This window comes from Chaetura pelagica, unplaced genomic scaffold, assembly GCF_000747805.2.
Source record: "Chaetura pelagica isolate M959 unplaced genomic scaffold, ChaPel_1.0 scaffold344, whole genome shotgun sequence".
Lineage (NCBI taxonomy): Eukaryota > Metazoa > Chordata > Aves > Apodiformes > Apodidae > Chaetura > Chaetura pelagica.
Window position 1 is genome coordinate 5,551,312 of NW_009953098.1, and position 8,259 is coordinate 5,559,570.

The following is an 8,259-nucleotide window of genomic DNA, read 5'->3' on the forward strand; positions in this document are numbered from 1 at the left end:
GGGCTGCGGGGGAGGTGCGGGGGCCGCTGCCCGGGCCGGTTGGCGTCTGGTTTTCTGTGTTCACCTGCATCTCTCGCTGTGAACGCGTTGGCGTGGCCAGCGGGGACGGCATTTCTGTAGGACAGACTCACTGCTTGTGACATTAGCAGGTGTGTGAATGGGGACAAGGTGCAGGACCCAAGTCATACCCAGGACCAACCTGCTGTCACCAGCTGGATACACTGCCCTGAATTTCCAAACCAACACAGCAAGCAGTGCTGGAAACAGCACGTTTCCCTTGTTGTCCTTTCCCCGGGCACAGAGCACAACACTCGTACGAGGTTAGTTCATACTTAAGAGAGTGAAGCCAAAACATTTCTTTACTAACGTCCCTTTTTCTTCCCTTTAGCGGTGAATCCCTGAGCTGCAGACTGAGGGAGGTAGGTCAGGATCACTTCCTGCACATCGACTTCCAAGAGCTTAGAATTGACACCTGATTTGAAGGAGTGTTGCTGGGCAGCAGCTTGTGCCCTTTTCCCACCAGTCTCTTGGGGAAAAAATAAAAGGTTTTACATGTTTTATTTCTTTCTTTGCTGATAGCAGTGTATCCTTAGGCCCACACAGTAGTTAGGATACAGTCCTGTATAGCTTTTCCCTATATTGTGAAGTATGACCTGGTTGGCTAAACTTAGTGGGTTTTATTTAAGCCAATTTACAGCTGAGCTGCTCTGGATTCTCTGGCATCTGGCTGGAGTCCCCAGGTGCCCCAGCTATTCAGGTAAGGTTTTTTTAGGCTTGTGGCTGTACTGTGGACTTCAAAGCTTAACAATGTTATTTTTGGCAGAAAGATCTGTAAGAACATGGATTGCTCAGTTCTTCTGGGTCTGGGGAACCACTGACTGTGGTTCAGGTAAAAATGTTAGAGAACAGTGATTTTGGTTGGATCACTGTGTGTCCAGAATGGCTCCATTTGGTGGAACAAAACCCTAAACACTGTGGCAGAATATATTAGTTTCTATGTTCAGGTAGTTCTGATACTTCACTAAGGGAACATCATTCACCTTATCTTTTCCCACCTATCTGCTTATAAGGTATAAATAGGTGGATGTTAAGGTTGTTATCACATACCAGAGACTGGAGGTCAGTTTTAGGTTGGTGTTACATATCTCCCATTTGGAGAATCAATTGTGGCTTTCAGGGCTTCAGCAGTTGCTTGATCATGTACTTTAAAGAGCTTTGAAGGAGTTGCAACTTCACTGTTTCAGCTGATGCTTCAACAAATTGTTTTCCTGCTTTACTTCAGTGAGGTTCTTCTGAAAGCTCTGGCAGGGTGACTAATGTAGCTACAGATCTTGATGTCACTGTAATATATTTTTCAGCATTGCCTTTACCCAGCAGCAGATCAATGAAGAAGAAGTTTAAGCAGCATGTAAATCTTGCTATGAACCTGAAGAGACTCTTCTGGCTTCTGTGTTGCTTGAAATTGTTGCTTGGTGTGAAAAGGGCTAAAATGGCAAAGCAATGCATAAGATCTCACAACAGCCATTTTTAAGTGTTCTGGAGCTATGTTAGAGTTTCAGACACACATGTGCCCCTGTAAAACGTTAATCTCAAATTGCTACAAGAAACTGTTTTTAAGAACTGCAGGATGGAAGTGTTTGAAGTAATTCCACCATGGGCTGGGAACGAGTCAAATGCCATGACCAAGGAAAGGACACCCCTAAGATGGAAGATGAATAAGGAAAATCACCTGGTAAGGATGGACCAGAAGAGCTGGCTCCTTGTAAGGTCACCAGAAATGGCTGTGCATTAGTTTCATATTAAAACATGAGTCATGTGTGCACACAGGATATTGGTCAGGTTTCAGCCTTGAGAACTGACTTGCGATTCATTGAGATGTTCTTTAGCTGAAGCTTCACTCCTTACTTGCTACTGGTAATTTGTAGTATCTCTACCACATTCTCAAAGAGTAGCACTTTGGAAACCTGCAGATCTGAATCAGGATTTAAATTGCTGATGGAACTGAACAGCTTTGTGGCTCGTTGCTTGTCTTGACAGACAGCTGATCTCCTGCTGTGCTCTGTTTGTCTTTCCCTGCTGCCTGCAGCTGCATTGCCTTCTGATGCTCTTTCTTGCCTCTGAGCAACGACATCAAACATTATGTTCTCATTGTGTGGCCCAAAATGTCCATGAGAGATTGGCTATTATCAAAACATATTTGATAGGAACTTTGTTCCAATTAATGCGAAATGTTTCAGCTGACACAGGCGTTGTAATCTTTTACAGTGACTGCTTGTTAATGATAATAAATTGCTTGGAAAGGCACTATCTGTCTCTCTGTTGAAGTGTGCAGCAGAGGCTGGGCTAGAGCAGGGCAGTGGCTTTCCAAATGTGTAACCAAAGCTAGAGGTGAGCTATTTATTGCAGGTGTTTCTGGGCAGTTAAAACACTAGTTATGCTATTGGTCATACAGAAAGAATCCCTAATCAGAAGATACCGTTGAAATTATGAGAAATGCAGAGGTGTGCTTGAACTGGGACAACTGACTTTGTGGTCACATCACCCATATATTTATAATGCTGAAAATGCTGGAAATAATACTTCCATTGTTCCATTCAGCCTAGAAAGTGTGTAATTGAAAAACACATCTGTTGAGATCTTCCATCCTATTGTTGGAAAAGGTTTGGGAATCCCTGGTTCTACAGACGTAAAATTGTGAGGTGGAGATTCTAGTTCACAGGTGCATAAATGTAGATTTCTTCATTCACTTCACAGGGAGCTGCTCAGCTCCCTGTTTCTTTTGGGGGTGGACGGATTCTAGAGCCAAACTTTAGCACCCTCTTCTAGAAGTTTCGTGCTGCATCCTCTTCTTCACTTCAGTTTCACACTCAAAATCTGAAATCTGGAAAGGTGAGGACTCTTTGTTGGTCTTTGTGTATCTTGAGCAAGTGTGCACAGCCACATATGACACCCAGACCTTGTCACAGGGTTAGGCACTGGACAAAGAAAATAAGTTCTAAAGCCAACAAGAGAGACTTATATTTTGAATATAATTTCAAAACTCAGGTTCCAGTATTTACTCTGAGAAGAGGTTCTCTCCATTTGTTGGACACAATACTGGAATTACACTGTAGAGACTACATTTTATAGGAAATCATGCATAATACAATGTTTTAGCCTTGAAATCTGTTAAATTGATTAACTATGTTAAACAATAGTTTTAAATCACTTTTCTCTCCCCTTTCATCCATGAGCACTGACAAGGATGGGCTTGGCATTGAAATAGCTGTTATTTAAATGGTGCCCTCAAGCACAGGAAGACATATGAGAAGCAAAAGATGCGTGACTCCAAAAGAACTTAGCAACTTTGGACTGCTTTATACTTTCTTCAGTTTTTAATGTGTGTAGCTGAATGCAAACCCCATCTTATTATCTGGACATGCTAAATCAATCAAGTGTGTGTGGAGTGCTAGCTCCAGCAATTCAGCTGGAATTGAACTAGCAAAGACAATGCCCAGAGCTGAGCTGACATCATTGTGAATGGCTCTGATGCACGAACACAACAGAAGGAGAACAGGAACTAGACATTTTAATGTCAACTCTTAGAAACACAGGGAAAAAAAGAATAATCATTAATCAAAGAGAAACAGTCAGGAAATAGAGATAGAAAAATGTTATGTTTCAAGCTCCCGATCAAAGAGAAACAGTCAGGAAATAAAGACAGAGATAGAAAAATGTTATGTTTCAAGCTCCCAAAGGAAAAAAAAAGGGGAGATGAAAACAGAATTATATCAGAAAGAATAGATTCTTAGTAGTGCTTTAAAATAAAATGCATGAAACTATGAAGTGCTTTTGCTGCATCTTTAGGGACCTTGCTTTTGTCAGTCTGAGGTTATTTGAAACATGGCCTCTGCAGAAAATAATGGTCTCAAATTATAGTTTCAGGCTCAGATGGCACAGGTAAGAAGCATCATTGCGAGCAGCAGTGATGAGCAGCCTCATGGCACCCAGACAAGCCAGAGGGGGAACCTTGCTCTTTGGGCTCTGCCTGGACAAGATTTACAGGTAGTTTGTGGAGCATGAGCATGGGACTAAGTTTCTGTTTTGGTTTACAGGAGTTCCGGTCCAGTGTCTGAGAAAATTGTCTTTAGACATTGCCTCGGTTTGTTACCTGCAACCTGGAGATACACAAAAGCTTCTGGCATGATATTTATTGTAAAAGAAGTTATAGTGAGTAAATAGTGTCTCTAGATAGAAATGTCTGTGAAGTTCTATTGATGTTAGCCCACTAAGAAAAGAGGAGGAAGAGGAGGGATGGAAATAGCAGAGCATTTGACAGGCCTGAATGTCAGTTGCTTCTATGAGATGCTTTCTTGCCAAATGTTGACATCCCTTCATTTCACCAAGGAAGGTGAGGTTTTGAAGTGTCAGATTCTTCAAGTGGACATTTGCTTTCCTATACTGATGTTGGAATAGGAGACTCCCAAGCTGTATGTGCAGAGGCAAAGCAAAAATGTCACATGTTTGCAGTGATCTGGAATTATTCACAATGTTAGAGCAGCAGCTCAGGGCCCTGTACTGCAACTGTACATCTCTGATTTAGCAGACAGGAGATGTGCCATGAATGTTACATGCCTGGTCCTGGGATGGGGAAAGAACTGCTTCATCCTTGCCTGCTAGCTGAGGTAGACGACAGAGAGAGATTGTTCTGTGTGGGAGGGGTTCCTGGTACTCAGATGTGAGAGCTTTATGCTTTCTGGTGGTGCAGGGATGTGAGCAGTGCTCATAGTGTGCTCGAGTGAGCAGGGAACAGCACAGACTGCAGGCAGAGTGTGTAGGGTCTGTGATTCCTGCATTTGAGATCAGTCAGTGTCAGATTTCAGCCTCTTTCAAACATGTTGACAGTCCTGTGTTGTCTCACAGGGGCTCCATTTGGCCAGTCTTAACGTGTGGGCCGGTTTCTTTCAGTTTGGTTTGTAAATAGTGGGCTGTATTTACAGTCCTGACTTGCATATCCTTCTGTTACTGCAGCTACCATGCTGCAGCTTTTTGCAGAGGCACTGCAGTCAACAGCTAAACCACATGCTCATGTGTGCTGCCTTTTATTGGCCTTTACGGATCCCTTTGACATAGACAAATCTGCAAAGGTGCCCCTGCTCCTTAGTGCTATAGTAGTATCTACAGTGTGCCAGAGGCTTAATCATATGGGAGGGGCCACTAGGAGAAAGGCACCTGAGGGATCTCTGACCCTGCAACACTCAGTGCTGCTTCTGGCTCCTTGAATGCTGGCATTGAGGGATGCCAGTGGAGTGAAGCAAATATTGGTTCTGTTCACGCCAGCTGCACATCCCAGCAGTCCTTTGACAGCAGGGAGCAAACCATTGCTACTGCTGTGAGGCAGCAGGTACAGATAAGATATCCCACTTCCTAATTCCCAAGGGAAAGAGGTCCCTGATGATAAATACAGTGGGGTCTTTTGAGGGAGGGGAAGCTGCATGCTGCATAGACTTCTCTGTTCTCTCATTTCTGTAGAGCTTCCATGTACTTTAAACTCACTATGTGGGACTTTTTTTTTTTTTTTAAGTATGTGCAATATCTAACATGATCATAATTCTGAGATCATGCTCATAGTTTTAAATGTTGATATGCTGATATGTGGATAATGGTGTCCTAGTTGCCACTGATATCTAAACATCTACCTTCAGGTAGAATAATGCAGTAGCTGATTGTTACACCTTCTTTCATCTGAGCTTAATTTTGCTATCTCATTATTCTAAGGAATTTTTCTTGAGAAAAAAATGATACATGTTTGGGTCAGTTATATCAGTACAAGAGGCTGTGAAGCTGCTGTGAAGGAACAGAAAAATCTCTTTAGGGGTGTGAATTGTCAATAATGCACAGTATCTATTCACACTCCGAAAGATTGAATTGAAAGTGATAATTTATGTGCTGTTTTTGCTGCTTAAGTGGTTTAATGCCATTATGACTGTGCTACTTAATGGAAAAGCTTAGAATCAGACTAGCATGGGAATAGTAAAAATTTTAATGGATTTCTGCTCAAGTCATTCTTCCTATTAAGAAACAAACCCACCAAAATATGTAACTAGATCTTTGGATTCAATTATTAATCCTCTCTCCTAATTTGAAGAGCAAAATTACCACTTAACAGCAGTTCTCTGAAATAGAATTTTAATGATACTAGTCATCTAGTTGAACATGATTTTTTCTGATCAGAACAAAGTTAGATCATTCTCAGTGCTGAAGCAGTTATAATTATTAATCCTAAGCAGTTAAAAAATATACTGTCAACAGCATGTCTTGAACATGTGTCAAAGAAGCTGTCAGAATTATTTTGAATGGGCTCTCAAGTATTACCTGGCTTCTCTGCATGAGAAAAAGGCTTCTGAACATGATAATTGGAATGGGATTCTGGAAATAATGTATAGGAAGAGAACTAAGTCATACACTTGGAAGGATTCTCATGGGCTGATGCCAACATTTTATAGTTCTAAAACAAATCCTATGGCCTTAATCATAGAATCATTAGGGTTGGAAGAGACCTTCAAGATCATCAAGTCCAACCGTAACCCAGCTATCACAACCTGTTTCCTCCCATCCTATCCCTAGTTACCTGGGAGAAGAGACCAACACTGACTTCTGATAACCTCCCTTTGAGTAGTTGTAGGGAGCAGTAAGATCTCTCCTGAGCCTTCTCTTCTTCGTACTAAACAACCCTAGTTACCTCAGCCTCCCCTCATATGACATGCCCTCCAAACCCCTCATCAGCCTCATTGCTCTTCTCTGGACATGCTCCACGATGTCGATGTCTTTCTTAAACTGTGGTGCCCAGAGCTGAACACAGTGCTCAAGCTGTGGCCTCACCAGGACTGAGTACAGAGGCACGATCTCTTCCCTACTCCTGCTGGACACACTGCTTTTCATAGAGGCCAGGATGCTGTTGGCCTTCTTGGCCACCTAGGCATACTGCTGGCTCATGTTCAGCTGGCTGTCCACCAATACTCTCAGATCGTTTTTCACCAGGCTGCTAAATCCCTGTACTCTTCCTGAGGTGCCTGCTCCTTTTTCCAAGGGTGGCAGATTCTCTCTCTCTCTCTCTTTTTTTTTTTTTTTTTTTTTTTTTTTTTTTTTTTTTTTTTTTTCCCTGAGCCCCTGCAAGACCTCCCAGTTCAACCAGGCCAGTTGCCTTCCCTGTGTGATTCTATCTCCCCAAGGAAATTTGCAGTAGTCTAGGTGAAGTGCTTGTTTTGACTGTGAAAGGAGAAAAGGAGGCAGGTAGAAGACTGAACAGTTACGGGTCATCCTTATTTAGGTTGGTGCTAAAGCAAATGGATTGAGATATTGAGGTGGTATAATTTGTGCTCCTTGCATGCAGACAGAGGTGTTCATGGCTTACAGAGAGCTGCTATTGGTTACAACTGCTATTGCAAATTAAAAATCAGAAATAATGCCTCATAGAAAGTCTGCAAAACTTCTCTAGGTGAAATACAGATAAAGGTGGGAAGACCCAGTTCAAAAACCCCTTCTTTTTTCATGATTAGCCACACACTTCCAGCTGTTCATGCACCTGATTATTGCCTAGGATTTTTTACATCCACTTTGAGGACTGTGTAAACTCAGGGGAGAACTTTCCTCTATAATGTTAACAACCAAAGCTGCTTGGTTCCCACTGTCTCATGGCAACTATTTGTGCTTTTTGATTCCTATCCTAGAAAACTAAAGTTAGGAATTGTTCTACAGAATGCATGTTATTTGAGACATCAGTAATTTGCCAGGAGAAGCTTTCTGGCACTTTTGAAAATCAAGTCACCTCTTCAGGCCAGCAAGCTGTCAGTCCTTTCTCACTGATAGTTTTTTTGTGTTTTATACATCATGAGTCAAGTTCATACTGACCAAGAAAGTTGTTTGGCCTCTTAGTAGCAGTAAACGTCTGGGCATTCATGACAGAATACCCAGTGTTACAGTTTGCCAATCTGTTAATATTATTGCATATTTTCCCATGCATTTTTATTTTGTTTTGCCTCTTTCCATGCTAAAATGACAAATAATAAAATGTCATACACTTGAATTTTATATTCCCAAGGTCTTTCTGTATTAGGGCTTCTTTACAGTTGCACTCAGTGTTCCTGACTTAGAGCAAGACAACAGAGCAGAGTCTTACACCTATGAACTGTGAGACTGAAATTCTCTCCCTTTGAAATTGAGAAATCGATACAAGTTGACAGAAATGCTCATGTCCTAAAAAACATCTTGAGAGGCTGA